This window comes from Macrobrachium rosenbergii, chromosome 17 (genome assembly GCF_040412425.1).
Source record: "Macrobrachium rosenbergii isolate ZJJX-2024 chromosome 17, ASM4041242v1, whole genome shotgun sequence".
Taxonomy (NCBI): domain Eukaryota; kingdom Metazoa; phylum Arthropoda; class Malacostraca; order Decapoda; family Palaemonidae; genus Macrobrachium; species Macrobrachium rosenbergii.
Genome location: NC_089757.1, coordinates 35763265 through 35780742, shown reverse-complemented (window position 1 = coordinate 35780742; position 17478 = coordinate 35763265).

Sequence of the window (17478 nt, the reverse complement as noted above, 5' to 3'; positions counted from 1 at the left end):
CAGAAATAAGTAATGAAGAAGGCAAAAAATAAAACGGGAAGAATATGACAAATTTTTTTTTTTTTTAGTTAACACAATATCGATACGAAACTGCTAATGCACAGTTAGAATTAAGTCTACCGTCCAAGAGAAAAATAAGAAAAGCCTCCGCCATTTGTAGACAGAATGTACAAAAACTCCAGGTGATGAACAAAGAGACAAGAAACATTAGGAACTCTCCAAAAGGTGCTGAATTGTAAAAACCCCGCAAAGTTGTTAAATCAATAATCATAAAATAATATACTTCTTGAGCTTAAAGGATAATAATAATTCTTGCGGAAAAAGTTATATCATCACTTTTATTACCACAATATAATTATCATGCGGTAGCAAGGGCAGCAGTAAGAATAATCAAATAAAGGAAATGAAAAGGGGATCCCACCATATTCTGAACCTTATTACCTGTTATTCGTACCGAAACACCTGCTCTTTCAAGCATTACCAAGTAATTTATTTCCTTAATTATTTTAATATTAAGTCAGCCTTCAGTTGCATGAAAGCATGAATAGCAAAGGTCAAACTGGAACATAGGAATAATGAAGGAAGCTTTTGACTTCATTAAAGTCCACGTCCCCGTAGGGAGGTAGTGCCGTCAGTGCACCTCATGCGGTGCACTGTAGGCATTACTTAAGGTTCTTTGCAGCGTGCCCTCGGCTCCTAGCTGCAACCCCTTTCGTTCCTTTTACTGTACCTCCTTTCATACTCTCTTTCTTCCATCTTACTTTCCACCCTCTCCTAATAATTGATTCATAGTGCAACTGCTTTGAGGTTTTCCTCCTGTTACACCTTTCAAACCTTCTGCTGTCGATTTCCGTTTCAGCGCTGAATGACCTCATAGGTCCCAGTGCTTGGCCTTAGGCCTAAATTCTATATTCAATTTAATTAAAGTCCACGTCAGGAGTAAGGATTATGTAATAAAGTTGCATATCTAAAGAAATAAAATAATTTATCAAGTTAAACTGACAGAAGTGTCCCAGTTACTGCAAACTTACAAGTCTTAATTATTATTTATCAAAATTTTCCTTTCCATTAGATACATTTTCTTCCTTTCTTTTTGCCTAGGCCGTTTTGTTCTCTATGATTTTAGTAATATTCTGAACCACAGAATACTAAGACTAAGACATTACCACCTTAAAGAAATTCTCATTGTATTTTATAATTTACTGACATTTTTATCTATTTATTTGTTAATTAATTTTCTAATAACCAATCACTTTTTTCTGTATTTCCTATTACCTTCTGTTACTTCTTTCAAAGGAACACTATAATATTCTTTGGAAGCTACAATGTCAAGTAAATGGCCCCTCTGGGCTTGTTCCATATGAATAGGTTGCATTTTCTGAATAATAATAATAATAATAATAATAATAATAATAATAATAATAATAATAATAATAATAATAATAATAATAATAATAATAATAATAATAATTCATTTTTAAGAGAACTGGTTACACTTAAAAATTCTACCTTGACAGATAGTTAATCAGACAATATATCAGTGTTTTTTTTCAGCTGTTAAAGACAATGACAACAATTACGATTTTTTTCTGCTAATGAAAAAGAACCCTCAGATTAGAAAGAGGTTACCTCCACCTGTCATTTGAAAAAATAATAATGTTTACGCTCAAAGCCTAACGGATAACAAACAGTGTTTAGACGCTGCCTTTGGCAAATAATTCACGAGTTATAGTAAAGAAATACAATGAAGTTTTGTAACTTTAAACTATGGTAAAACAGATGTATGCCACAAAACCTCTGTTACCTAATATTCTGGCCACACATTAGGTTCTTCGTGACTCACGTACAAATCCTGCTCCAAACTTTTCAAAAGTCGTTTGACAACTTTACACTGGTGAATTGCCGGCAAATTCATCAATTTCCAGTTCCAAAACCAAAATATCAGGTATCAGCAACGCAGAATTCCCAGCTCTCAGTTTTACCGAAAGAAGAAAATGTCAAAATTGAGCCCAATGCTCTAATGAGGTCCGACCACAAAACGACACCTCTGTTGAAAGTCTACAAATCGTGCAGGTGGAGGAGCCCTTCCTATACCTGACCGTCGAAAGGAGGAGGAGGAGGAGGAGGAGGAGGAGGAGGAGGAGGAGGAGGAGGAGGAGGAGGAGGATATCGGAAAGAGGATAGGAAGTGCAGGGGGAGGTAGGGAAGGGAGAGGAGAGTGGAGGGAGGGGGAGGAGAGTGGAGGGAGTGGGAGGGGAGTGGAGGGGAATGGGGAAGGGTAGGAGAAGGGAGTGGAATAGGAAGGAGAATAGGAAGTGACGGGTTAGGGGAGGGTAAGGGTTGGAAGGAGGAAGATGGGGAGGAGAGGGAGGGGAGGGGGAAAAGGGGTAGGGGAAAAGGTAGGGGAAGAAGAGGGAGGAAGAGTGACAGAGGTGTTGAACGGGGAACATGAGGAGATCGGAAGGAGAATAGGAAGTGCAGGGGAAGGGGGGAGAAGGGGAGGGGGAGAGGGGAGAAGGGGATGGGGGAAGGGGTTTGTCGAACGGGGAACGTGAGAATTTCGTCCGTCGGTGATGGATTGGCGGTAGACCCGGTAACCGCAACACAATGCGGAACCGCGCAAGGTACCGAGCCATCTTATTTGTCTCTTCATTGTTGAGGACCTCAGCTCCGGTTCTTCCCCCACCCCCAAGGATAAATGCAATTTCAGCATTTCCTGAAAATTCACTTCTCGAAAATAACAAGTAAAAAATTCGCCGAAGTTTCTTCGGCGCAATCGAGTTCTCTGTACAATCGCTACAGCGTATAATCAAGGCCACCGAAAATAGATCTATCTTTCGGGGGTCTCGGTATAATGGTGGATGAGCTGCGGGCCATGAAACTTTCGTTGGTCTCGGTATAATGCTGTATGTGCAGCGGCCAATGAAACTTAAAACGCGGCCCGGTGGTGGCCTATCCTATATAGTTCCCAGAAGCACGATTATGGCTAAATTTAACCTTAAATGAATTAAAAACTACTGAGGCTAGAGGGCTGCAATCTGGTATGTTTGATGATTGGAGGGTTGATGATCAACATAACAATTTGCAGCCCTCTAGCCTCAGTAGTTTTTAGATCTGAGGGCGGACAAAAAAAGTGCGGACAGAGAAAACAGCGGACGGACAGACGCAGCCGGCGCAATAGTTTTCTTTTACAGAAAACTAAAAATAACAAATATTAAAAAATAAAAATAATAAAAAAATTCCTGGGAAAGTTAAGTTAATACACGTTTGAGACGCTTCAGCATTTCCTGAAGTTCAGTTCTAACAAATAAAAATTAAAAAAATAATAATAAAAAAACTCTTCGGAAAATTGATCTGCGTTCGGGATGTTTTTTTCTGTGTACTTATGACGCCGTCCCTCTTCTGTCATTTATAGAAATTTTCTTGAGCAATTTCTTCTTGCGGGATTTCTTGCAGTTCAGAGGAAGTTCAAAATAGAGGAAGAGACTAAAGAATTTACAATAGTCAACGAAAAATTATTTGAAATATGAAAGACCATCTATGCAATATATATATATATATATATATATATATATATATATATATATATATATATATATAAATATATATATATTTATATATATGTGTGTATATATATTACAATATATAGGCTATATATATTATATATATATATGTATGTATATATATACATATATATATATATATATATATATATATATATATATATATATATATATATATATACATATGTAAACTACGTTCTAAGAGAGAGACAGAGAGAAGCGAGAAAGAGAAAAAAACGAATACGTCCTATTCCCTTGTGCTTTTGTAAAAGAAAAGCTCTAAAATTCCTAACACCTGCAGCTAATGCTAATCATCGCATGCAAAAACACTCACTTATTAGTGTCGTGTTGCAAATATCATAAACATGTCAATATTTCTTCATAGTAGTATGCAACAACGAGGTACAGCAACAACTAAGTTGCTAAAAAAAAAGAAAAAAGATAAGAAACACATGAAAACGATGAAGAATTCCCAGCTTGTGTGAAAAACAAGTTTGAATATTTTGACACATTCCGTCAGATAATTAGGCAAAAATATAACTTACTAAAGTAACATATTATATTGTCTCATATATTTTGCAAGCGCTCTTTATATTTGGATTGTTCTCATAATGGTTAATGTCCTGACAGTGCTTGCCATTATGAATTTATTCTTGTTATCTGGCCCCAATTCCTTGATAACTACGATACTAAATAGAATAAAAAATTCAACCGAACACCTGACAGGAACAACTTAGCAATTTCAGTTCAAATTTATTAGTCTAGTACAGAAGCTGGATAATAAGCCTGATTTAATTTATTAGAAGTGTATTATTTCTAAAGAGAGGTTTTTCCATTTTGATACATATAAAAATACGTTAGCCAACAATTAATGCTTTTGGCTTTAAAGGAAAATGTTTGTGTTAAAACTCAGTAATGTGTTTTGGGTTGATGATATCGAATAAAGTTGCAAAATTGTTTCCAATATCAAAAAAGAATGTAGAAATTTTGCAATTTCCATGTGCTTACTGACACGAGTGTGTGTGTGTATATATATATATATATATATATATATATATATATATATATATATATATATATATATATATATATATATATATATATATATATATAATATATATATATATATATATATATATATGTACATATATATATATATATATATATATATATACATATATATATATATATATATATATATATATATTATATATATATATATATATATATATATATATATATATATAATATGTATATAATATATATATATATATATATATATATATATATATATATATATATAATATATATATATAACAACCTTTCATAGTACATGCGCAGTATGAGTATATCTGACAGGGTTAGAAACAGTGATATAAAGCTGCGTTTACGGTAACAAATGGTTTGGTCACATAGAAAGAATGGAAGATATCAGGCTGGTTGCAAAGTGAGTCTCGCTCTGTAGTTTTGGGAGTATGGAGGAGGAGACTAACATCTGACATGTATGTGTGTGGGTCAGTAGTTGTGTAGGAGTGGTGGGCGGGGGTGGAAGAACTGTTGATGACCCTCCTGTGAAAACTAGTAATTTGCCCAGGTGTTCTAGAAGTGTGATTCACAGGTTAATGAACGACTGAGTCTGTTGACTGTTTGGTGTTTTTGATCTCTGTAGAGTTACCCCCTGTTTAGAAAGTGGCTTATTAATGATAAATCACACCCACACACGCATATATATATATATATATATATGTGTGTGTGTGTGTATAAATAAATAAATATATACATATATATATATATATATATATATATAGTATATATATATATATATATATATATATATATATATATAAATATATATATATATATATATATATATATATATATATATATATATATATATATATATATATATATATATATATAAAGTAATACATCTACTACTTTGATGAAAACATATCCTAATACGTTTACCAATGTCTGTGAAAGTCTTGACAACATTAACTTCAAACTTCCTGTAGACCATCGCAAGAAAAAAAAAACCACCCCCGACATTTTCCATACGTCGTACACAATTTACTTCCAGCTACACCAACGCCCCCGACCCAACCCGACGCCCATAAAAACACAAGGCAACCCTATGTCAATAGTGTAAAGCGTAAGTGTAACTCTGTCATGCTGACACGTAACTATAACCCCTACATCAGGATCCTCAAGAGAATTTAGTGAAATATGCACGAACCAGGAGTGCTGGCGAGTGGCTCCGGAGAGATTACGACCGCACTACGCGCATGCGAGTAAGCCGCTTGTGGACCTACTGGGACGGCTTTTGCTTCTTTTATGCTGCCTCGTTCAGGTGCCAGTGTTGTTTTGTGAATTCTTTTTAATAAATAAAAATGGCTGGAATGGCACTTCATGCGTTAACTGGAAACTAATATAATTGAAGCAAACGCTGCGTTTGACCTATGCTGAGGTCACTTCAGCGTTGAACGGGAAATTGAGGAGAATGCAATAGGTTTGAAAGGTGTACAGAGTAAAACCTAAATAGTTCCACTCATAAACAATTAAGTAGAGAGTGGTGGAAAGAAAGGCAGAAGAAAAAGAATATGAATGGAGGTACAGTAACAGGAATGAAAGGGGTCGCAGCTAGGGGCCGAAAGAACGCTACAAAGAAGCTTGAGTAATGCCTAGGTGAGGGGCACTGATGGCACTACCTCCATACATTGGTGTAGTTTTGTGGAATGCATCTGTCAGAGTAAAAAAAACTGTTGAGATATTTCCCTCTTGACGTGTTAAGAGTATTCAAATTATTGCATTATTGAAGGTTATTCAGTAGCTATGTTTATTTCGTAGTCATGGCTAAAATTTCTTTCTAAAACTGTACAATCAATATTAATTCTTTTTTTTTTACAGAATTGTTTGAAATAAGGCCAGCGATTTTAATTTTTAATGGTTAGCACTCCTCGTACGAACCAGATATTTTTCCTTACGAACCAGATTCCTGTTTCAGTGGAATCCATAATACGACCATCAAACAAAATGGATGAAAGGATGAAACAAATTTATTATTATTATTATTATTATTATTATTATTATTATTATTATTATTATTTAGGCCAGCGATTTTAATTTTTAACAGCTAGCATTCCCTGTATGAACCAGATATTTTTTCCTTACGAACCAGATTTCTGTTTCAGTGGAATCCACAATACGGCCATAAAAAAAATGCATGAAAGAATGAAACAAATTTATTATTATTATTATTATTACTGAGAATGAGGTGGACCCACCCTCTCTTAAACAACTCCTGTTAACTGGCTGCCTAATTTGAGGTACTTTTATATCGAGTCTTCCCCATTTTAAGGACAACTCAAAAATAAAATTAAGAAAGACTCAATATAAAATTAACTCGGAAGATGCAGCCATCCTAGTTAACAGGACTTCTTCTTCTTCTTTCTTCTTCTTCTTCTTCTTCTTCTTCTTTCTTCTTCTTCTTCTTCTTCTTATTAAAATTATTATTATTATTATTATTATTATTATACATTATTATTATTATTATTATTATTATTATTATTATTATTGTTGTTATTATTATTATTATTGTTATTATTATTATTATTATTAATGTTGTTGTATTTGTTGGTATCTTTCCCATTAACATTGTATCTTGTCATTATTATTATTATTATTATTATTATTATTATTATTATTATTATTATTATTATTATTATTATTATTATTATTATTATTATTATTAATGTTGTGGTATTTGTTGGTATCTTGCTCAGCATCATCGTCATCTTTGTCATTATTTATTATTATTATTATTATTATTATTATTATTAATGTTGCTGCATTTGTTGGTATCTTGCTCATCATAATCGTTCGTCTTTGTCATTATTATTATTATTATTATTATTATTATTATTATTATTATTATTATTATTATTATTATGCACTCTCCAGCAAACTTCAAAATAATAGCACAAACATCCTCAACAGGAAACGGCGACGGAGAAACAAAATCCATCAATCACCATTTCTACGCAGAAATTATCGACAATTACGAGATCCTACCTTATCAATTACACGTTTACCAAATTGTCAAAACTTCCTGCGCGAATACGGGGCAATGAAAGACAACTGCAATGCAACAGGCACCAAAGCAAAAAAAAAAAAATACGGAAAGTAATGACATAAACTTGCTTATTTCTCACCACCCTTCGTTCTCTATCTAATTGCAAGCGTTGCATACGGCGGATATGGGGAAAGCAGACAGATAACCAATAATTGTGTTAATAACACGGTCACCATTGCGTCTGAAGTATAGAGATGTTGCATGTTGCATGTGCAACATAAGGACGTATTAAAAAAAAAAATTTCCGTACGGGGGGTTAGTTCCGTCAGTTCACCTCACACAGTGCACCGTAGGCGTTACTTAAGGTTCTTTGCAGCGTCCCTTCGGCCAATAGTTGCAACCCCTTTCGTTCCTTTTACTGCATCTCCGTTCATAATGCACCCCTTCCATCTGACTTTCCAGCATCTCCTCTTTCATTCATTTTACTGCACCTCCGTTCATAATGTCCCCCTTCCATCTTACACTCCACCCTCTCTAACAATTGTTTCATAGTGCAACTGCGAGGTTTTTCCTACTGTTGCACCTTTCAAAACTTATTACTGTTTCAGCGCTGAATGACCTCATATGCCCTAGCGCTTGGCCTCTGGCCTAATTCTTTATTCCATATATTCTTCTAAGGCTTTTTACATAATTATTCTGGAATGAGTCAGCCTCAAGGGGACATACTAAGACCTTCTTGATTTATACCAATTTGTCTTAGAAATAAGAGAAAATATGAATTCGGATTTACATACTACATCGTACATGTACAAAACACGATAGATACGAATGGACCATGTCAAAGGCTCAATTGTTTTCATCAGTTCTTTAAAAAGCAGTGATATTTTCTGAATCTATATTAATTACGGAATTGTAACAAGAAAATGTTTAAAACGTTTTACAACGTAAAAAACTCAAATACTGTCAAATAATATCTTTGAAATTAGTTACTCCTCCTTCTAAGGATGAAGGATCATCAGACATATTTTATATATATAAATATATATATATATATATATATATATATATATATATATATATATATATATATATATATATATATATATATATATATATATATATATATGATTGTCTGCATGCTGCAAATTATTATTAATTACGTCGAGTCAAACAGCATCTCCGTTTCCTTGCCGGAAGACATTAGAATAACAAAAACGACATGGGAAAATAATAAAGTTGTGTCTTCGAAATAAGTAATTTTATAGAAAGAGTACTGCTAAAGAATACTGTCGAGTACGCATCGCATTGCAGATGAGGACGCCTGATGACGGGAGTAAAATAAAGACAACGCTTTTCTTTTGTTTTGTCAAGGCTAAGAGAAGAAGAAGAAGAAGAAGAAGAAGAAGAAGAAGAAGAAGAAGAAGAAGAAGAAGAAGAAGAAGAAGAAGAGGAAGAGTAGGAGGAGGAGGAGGAGGAGGAGGAGGAGGAGGCGGAGTCGATATGGATATGAGGACAAACAATGGATTTTGCTCAAATGAGACCTGGGGAAGTTTGCAATCAGAAAACATAAAACAAGACACGGAACTCCATTAGACACTTGCAAATGAGTCCCCACATTAAGATATGTGTTTTTTAACCTTTCTCGAACGTCTTATTAACTAAGAAAATGACAGTTACTTAGAACATGGCAATTCTCTCTCTCCTCTCTCTCTCTCTCTCTCTCTCTCTCTCTCTCTCTCCTCTCGAGACACAAGGCATTCTTCCAGATGTTGTCCGTTCTCACCATCATAATTATAATTTCAATAATGTTTTGAGCATGACACCTTACAAAATACTGCTTGCCTGTTTCCTCTCCATCAGGGCTTGGTCTCTCTCTCTCTCTCTCTCTCTTCTTCTCTTCTCTCTCTCCTCGTATACCCAACATAACAAAGCACTCTCTCGCCTCTGCTATTATCCATATTAAAGACCCAGTAAGGGGAATATACACCAAGCTCCGCTATTAGCGAAGCCGAGCGCTCTTAATTTACCCAAGGGAAGGGAGGTGCTGGGGGGAAGGGGGGAAGGGAAGAGGTTTGGAGAGGGGGGAAGGGAAGGCAACCAGAGCGAGAGAGTCCTTGCTGTTATAATAACGGACAAAACCAGGTATCAACTAATTATGTATTTCTGGTTGCAAATTGAGGGTTGCAGAGAAAAGGTCTCTTGGAATATATATTTGTGTGTGCGTTCTCTCTCTCTCTCTCTCTCTCTCTCTCTCTCTCTCTCTCTCTCTCTCTCTCTCTCTGTCCTTTTTTTAATCTATGAGAAATGTTTTAGACAAATGATGAAACACCAGGGATGAGCGTTTAAACCAGAATCCTTTCCGTGTTTTGATATCTTAAATTCTTCTTAGGCATTATCAGACTTTCAGCAGTAAGGCTGACGACAAAAAAATTATTATCTCAAAAAGTACCAAGTGACGCGCATGCGCTAGTCATAAAGATAAGCAACTAAATGGCGTTTATAATTATTAGAAATAATTATTGGAAATAATTTTCAGTAAGCACTATTGCCTCTTTATTTCGACAACCTCTCTGAGCAATGGAACTTAAAAAATAATACCTTCTAGTGTTAACTGACACCTCACCTTTGTATTAGCCGTTCATAAGAATGCACATAGATTTCTATTCCTCTTGCAACTTCTATATATATATATATATATATATATATATATATATATATATATATATATATATATAATATTATGTACATACATATGTATAACATACATATATATATATATATATATATATATATATATATATATGTATGTATATATATATATATGAGTATATATATATATATATATATATATATATATATATATATATATATATATATATATATATATATATATATATATTTTATATATATATATATATATATATATATATATATATATATATATATATATATATGTATATGTATATATATATACGAGTATATATATATATATATATATATATATATATATATATATATATATATATATATATATATATGTATATACATTTACTGGAAACTTAAAAGAGTAGAGATTCTATCTATAAAATAATATATAAATCATTTTACTTTTGCAATATCGCTGTAGTGGAATAACCTTTATCCTTACACTAACCTATTATTGCTAAAATTCAGTCATCTGGGCTGACTTTTTTTCGTTTTTTTCTCTTTTTTTCGGGAGACAAAAGACCACACAGTGTGAGTACGGGCTAGCAAGGTGAAGAGAGAGAGAGAGAGAGAGAGAGAGAGAGAGAGAGAGAGAGAGAGAGAGAGAGAGAGAGAGAGAGAGAGAGAGAGAGAGAGAGAGAGATAAGGTAAAGAATTTCAGCCAATTTCCATAAAGTCACAGAGAGAGAGAGAGAGAGAGAGAGAGAGAGAGAGAGAGAGAGAGAGAGAGAGAGAGAGAGAGAGAGAGAAGAGAGATGGAAAGGAATTTCAGCCACTTCATAAAGTCACAGAGAGAGAGAGAGAGAGAGAGAGAGAGAGAGAGAGAGAGAGAGAGAGAGAGAGAGAGAGAGATAAAATGTGGACGATGAGAATAAGAATTTAGGAAAATTTTCATAAGGTCGTCGTTTCATTTGTTTCGATTTGTTAAAAAAAAAAGTAAAAAAAAAACTCCTCTGCATCTGTCAATGCGATTATTGCAAAACTCATTCCTCCGTATTTGTCAATGCTATTTTTCCATAAGTAAAACCAACTCCTCTGTATCTGTCAATGCGGTTGTTACAAAAAAGAAACGAAAAAAAAGACTCCACAGTATTTGTCAATCCGTTTATTACAAGAGACCAAAAAAAAGACACCACTGAATTTGTCAATGCGGTCGCTCCAAAAACAAAAAACTCCTTTGCATTTGTCAAGGCAGTTGTTAAAAAGAAAAACTCACTTGTATTTGTCAATGCGGTTGTTACTAAAACAAAAAAAAACAATGTATTTGTCAATGCGGTTGCTCCAACTAGAAAAAGGCAACAAAACCCCTCCGTATTTGTCAATGTGGTTGTAGCAGAAAACAAACAATAAAAAACTCTTTTTATTTGTCAATACGATTGTTACTAAAAACAAAAACAAAACGAAAAACTTTCCTGTATCGGTCAGTACAGTTGTTACAAAAACAAAAACAAAAAACAACTCCTCTGTACTTACCAAAGCTTCAACAAACTACAAAATAACTACTCTGTACTTGTCAGTGCAGTTACAACAAAAAACTACAACAAACTACAAAACAGCTACTCTGCACTTGTCAATACAGTTGCAACAAAAAACTATGACAAACTAAAAAAAAACTACTCTGTACTTGTCAATGCAGTCACAACAAAAAACTACAACAAACTACAAAAAACCACTCTGTGCTTGTCAATGCAGTCACAACAAAAAACTACGACAAACTACAAAACAACCACTCTGTACTTATCAACGCAGTTACAACAAAAAACCCACAACAAACTACAAAACAACCACTCTGCACTTGTCAATACAGTTACAACAAAAACTACAACAAACTACAAAACAACTACTCTGTCCTAATCAACGCAGCTTCAAAACGTCCAGCACAGCAGAGACTGCAACTCTGCAGTTCGCAAACCCTGTGAGAAGCTCCAGAATTTCTTTCAGGTCACGTAACAGCAAATAACCCTCATTACCTCACTAACTCGCCATCCCGGGGCCGGAAATGACTGCAGACAATTTGGTCAAGCTTGGAAGGGATGAAAGGGGAAACGCTAGACTACTTTTCGATCGCTCCTCCAAAGAAAGACTTCCTCTCCATTGGAGAAAGGAGAAGAGGACGAATTCTGTCGTACTGCAATCAGAAGGTGGTAAAAGGCGTTTGCCAGTATTTATTCCGGCTGCTGAGCAAGTTTGGCAAAATTCAGATTTCACGTGTAGTTGATATGATATGTATGTATGTATATGTATATATACATGTATACTGCATATATAACAGATTTATTTATACGCACGTATGTATATATATATATATATATATATATATATATATATATATATATATATATATATATATACATATAAGGCCATGTATATTTAAATAACTAAATATATATATATATATATATATATATATATATATATATATATATATATATATATATATATATATATATATATATATATATATATATATATACTGTATATATACATATATATATATATATACTGTATATATATACATATATACACATTATATATAACAAATAAATATATATATCTATATACATATACATATATAAAACTATATAAATATTTTGGAAGCAATTTTTTTACAAAAGGAACTATCATAGACTACACCCATTTGTGTTTGAAATGCCTTCTTAGAGAGAGAGAGAGAGAGAGAGAGAGAGAGAGAGAGAGAGAGATAGAGAGAGAGAGAGAGAGAGAACACTTCCATGAATGCTTGAACTGAGGAAATAGGTCGCAGCATTTGTACGAATGGAAACAACAGATGCCTCAAGTTTTATGCGAAGGCAAATGTAGGTACATTTCTGCATATGTGTGTTCACTGATTTTCCAGGTGATGCAAGAAGAAATAGTCGTTAAATAAGCGATAAGGTAGTGTCGCTATGTATCAAGTATAATATATGGGGAGTTGTAGGTTTGGTTTTGAATTGTGGTATATATATATATATATATATATATATATATATATATATATATATATATATATATATATATATATATATATTTATATAATATATATATGTATATATATAAATATATAGCCTACATATATATAGAAGATATATATATATATATATATATATATATATATATATATATATATATATATATTCCCTGAATACGTTATGCCTATTAATTTTACCTCGCCTATCGTATTTCTCAGCAGAAACCGCTGCCTACAAAAAAAAAAAAAAAATTTAGGACTGGGAATTCATTTAACTACTGTACCTGTACAATATCAGAAGTACTACCGACTAACAGTCATCTGTCGATTCTGACTCATTTTATAATATTTAAGTAGATATAAACTCCATATCTTTGTATTAAGCCATGTTATTTGCCCGGTTAATTTTTGTTACAGTAATAATACGACGGTACGCTGACAGATGGCGCTAGTATACGTCTCATCATCATAGAAGTCTTTAAAACCTTTGTTTTTTTTAGTTGAAAATAAGGTGAATTCAAATTCACCTAATTTTGTTCAATAATTTCCCTTTTCTCGTATATATAATTCCATGTAATATGTTTGGATTTACACTTGTATAAGAAATAATATTTCTGGTCAAAGATGCAAGAAATTGCTTGTCCTTGTTCTAGAGATAATTCTCCATCATGGTGCGCAGAATATATCCTTTATTTTAAAAAGACATGTGAATAATTTTAAGAAACAAAAGCTACCGTTTCCGCCGCAGAAAATATAATTAGCGGCCAACGGCCTTTGTTCTTGGAAGGTGATATAACTCGCTCACAAGAGGAGGATACAGATACGGAGATACAGTTTCCCGATTAACCATAAAATTTCTACCGATACAGAAGAGGGAGAGAATGAAAATAAAATGATAAGACTGTAATACCACTAGCATCAATGAGTCGCTTACAGGGACAAGATACAGAGATACAGTTTCCCGGTTAACCATAAAATTGCTACCGATACAGAAGAGAGACGGATGTAATATTACTAACATCAGTGAGTCGCTTACAGGACTAAGATACAGGCACAGAGATACAGTTTCCTGATTAATCATAAAATTGCTACCAATACAGAAGAGAGAAGGAATCCAAGCAAAACAATAACGCAGCGATCTATCGTACACGGGTTTTTCTGCGCAGCGTGGGTTATGGTAGCAAGTGTGTGAGTAAACTGTGTGCAGATGTTCTCAGTGATTTACGATCATCGCACATACACGGGCTATCCAACAAACATCGAGGTTTAAACAGACACATACACGCAAACACACACGCACCAACACCTCGGGACACACACCTACACATGGGGGAACACATACAACTGGTTTGACTTCCTTCATCATCTACTACTACTGCTGCGTTCTGGTCTAGCTTATGTCAGAGAACGCATTATTATTATTATTATTATTATTATTATTATTATTATTATTATTATTATTATTATTATAAGAAAACTTCCATCACGGAAATTATATTAGCTTAAGGTCCACAATAATATAATAGTTTAAGACACGTGTAAAATTTATGAAAGCTTTCGAACCCTACTTATGGGTGACTGAAGATGAACCCGGAGGGTTCTAAAGCTTTTATAAATTTTACATGAGCCTTAAGCAATTATATTATTGTGGACCCTTGGAACAGTTATTATTGTTATTATTATTATTATTATTATTATTATTATTATTATTATTATTATTATTCAAAAGATGAACCCTATTTATATGGAATAAGCCCACCAAAGGGGCCACTGACTTGAAATTCAAGCTTCCAAAGAATATCATGGTGTTCATTAAGATGTAAAAAGAAGTAAAGGGAAATTCAGAAAGAAGCGATACCACTTATTAAAAACGAAAGAAATAAATTAACAAATGGATAAAAATGTATTAAAATGCAAGGAGAATAGTAAATTAGGGTAGTAATGCATTGCATCTTCGCTTGAACTTCTGAAGAAGAAGTTCCAACTACGCGACAACCTCAGTAGGGAGACTACTCCACAGTCCAGCGGCGTGAGGAATCAAGGACCTCTGGAACTTTGGAGAGGTTCTGCGTTCGAAGTTCGCTTATCGGAGAAGACGCGTTCGTGCAAGACAAATTACGTTCGTGATCGCCAAGTCGAACCATCCGTCACAGTCAAAAGGAACGATCGGTCGTTGCATATTAATATCCCCATTATGAAAACTGTTACACTCATAATGAGGGCTAATTTTCAGTCGTTTCTGCCACGCCTCCCGATACCCTGATAATTTAGTGGCCATAGGAAACAATTCACTCTATTCGACGGTGCTAAACAGAAAACCTGTATAGGATATGGTGAAGGTACAGAATCGCATGATCGCTTACCTGTTTTATTTTTTTTTAAATTAGAACGTGTCATGTAAATATCTCGCCTCACCTGTCATATGGATCATGTAACATGGCCGGTAAAAACTGGGCACATGTACGATGCAGATTGAAATTCTGGAAATGGTTTGAGATAAGAGTAACTGTTGTTGCTACTGTTGTTGATGTTGTTTTTGCTGTTGTTGTAGGTTGATTAAACATTAACCTACGATTGATTAAACCATTCGTATAATTTTATAAAATTTAGTTATAATATTCCTTCACACCATTGAATAAAGGCGAAGTTACCATCAATCGCATAGGAGGCCATAGCCCAGGTTGTATCAACACTACTGTATAACATGTCACAAACATATTGGAAACTTACTGCACACATATCACCAACACGTTGAAAACACCTCAACGATCCGTAAGTGAGGAATGAATCTGGCAAATGCTGGATGATCGTATGAAACACCTGGTTACGAATACCAATAACTCGTTGGCTCGTATTCAACTTGTTTGTGATGTGTGTGCAACAAGATGCCGACGTGTGTTTATGACATTTATGCAACATTACTGAAACAGAATGCTAACTCGTTACGTTGAAAATATAAAAAGATTAAAGAGAAATTGTCAACTGGAGTAACGTAACGGCTGACCTATGGACCTTCTGGGATAAATACCGCTTTTCTGTAACGCTTTCTCAATCATTATTTGCCTGAAGAGAGAGAGAGAGTTTGGTCTCTGAAACGTAGCATTTACTTTCTACATTTTAGCTTTTTTTTTGTGGCTCATATATATATATATATATATATATATATATATATATATATATATATATATACACACACAGACACACACACACTGACATATATAACAAGCTCCTCCTTCGGATACATGTTTCTGCAGAATTCATTCGATCCACCCAAGACATTACTACAAAAACTTGAAATAATGTCTACATTAAAATATATTTATAGTAGCATGAGTCTTGAGATGGAGAAACAAATCCAGTTATGCATGGGTACAAATATATTTAGAAATAAATCTGTACAGAGAGCTTTCAGGAATCTGTTCGAACAGATTCCGAATTGTTCTCTGCAGAGATTTATTTCTAAAATCACGTACCCATACATAACTGTGGATTAGTATCTTCAATACCCACATTATTGTTTTAAGATTATCTAAAGTTTGTCTGGCGTTTTGTACCTTATATTTGAATTAGGTAGGGCCAGGAATAATTTCCCATACTTTAATTACAATTAGTTCTAAGTGATGTTCTAATCTACCGGCCAAAGCAAATATATAAATTGCTGGTAATATAATAACTGTCGCCGGTTCTATTCACATACAATAAGGAACAGTAAACTATTATATTTATCAAGGAGATACGAGCAATTATAGTGAGGTGACAGTACACATACAATCATTATATAAATGTGATTGTAAAATCCAAAATGACCTATTTACTCACATTTGTCGACGCGCTTATAACTACGGGCTTTAAATACAATGAGAATTCCAGCTTTAAACACAAAGTGAATACCTACTTTAAATACAATGAGAATTCCTGCTTTAAATACAATGAAAATTCCTGCTCTAAAAACAATGGGAATTCCTGCTTTAAATACAATGAGAATCCCTGATTTAAACACAATGAGAATTCGAGCTTTAAATACAATGAGAATACCTGCTTTAAATACAATGAGAATTCCTGCTTTAAATACAATGAGAATACCTGATTTAAATATAATGAGAATTCCTGCTTTAAATACAATGAAAATTCCTGCTTTAAAAACAATGGGAATTCCTGCTTTAAATACA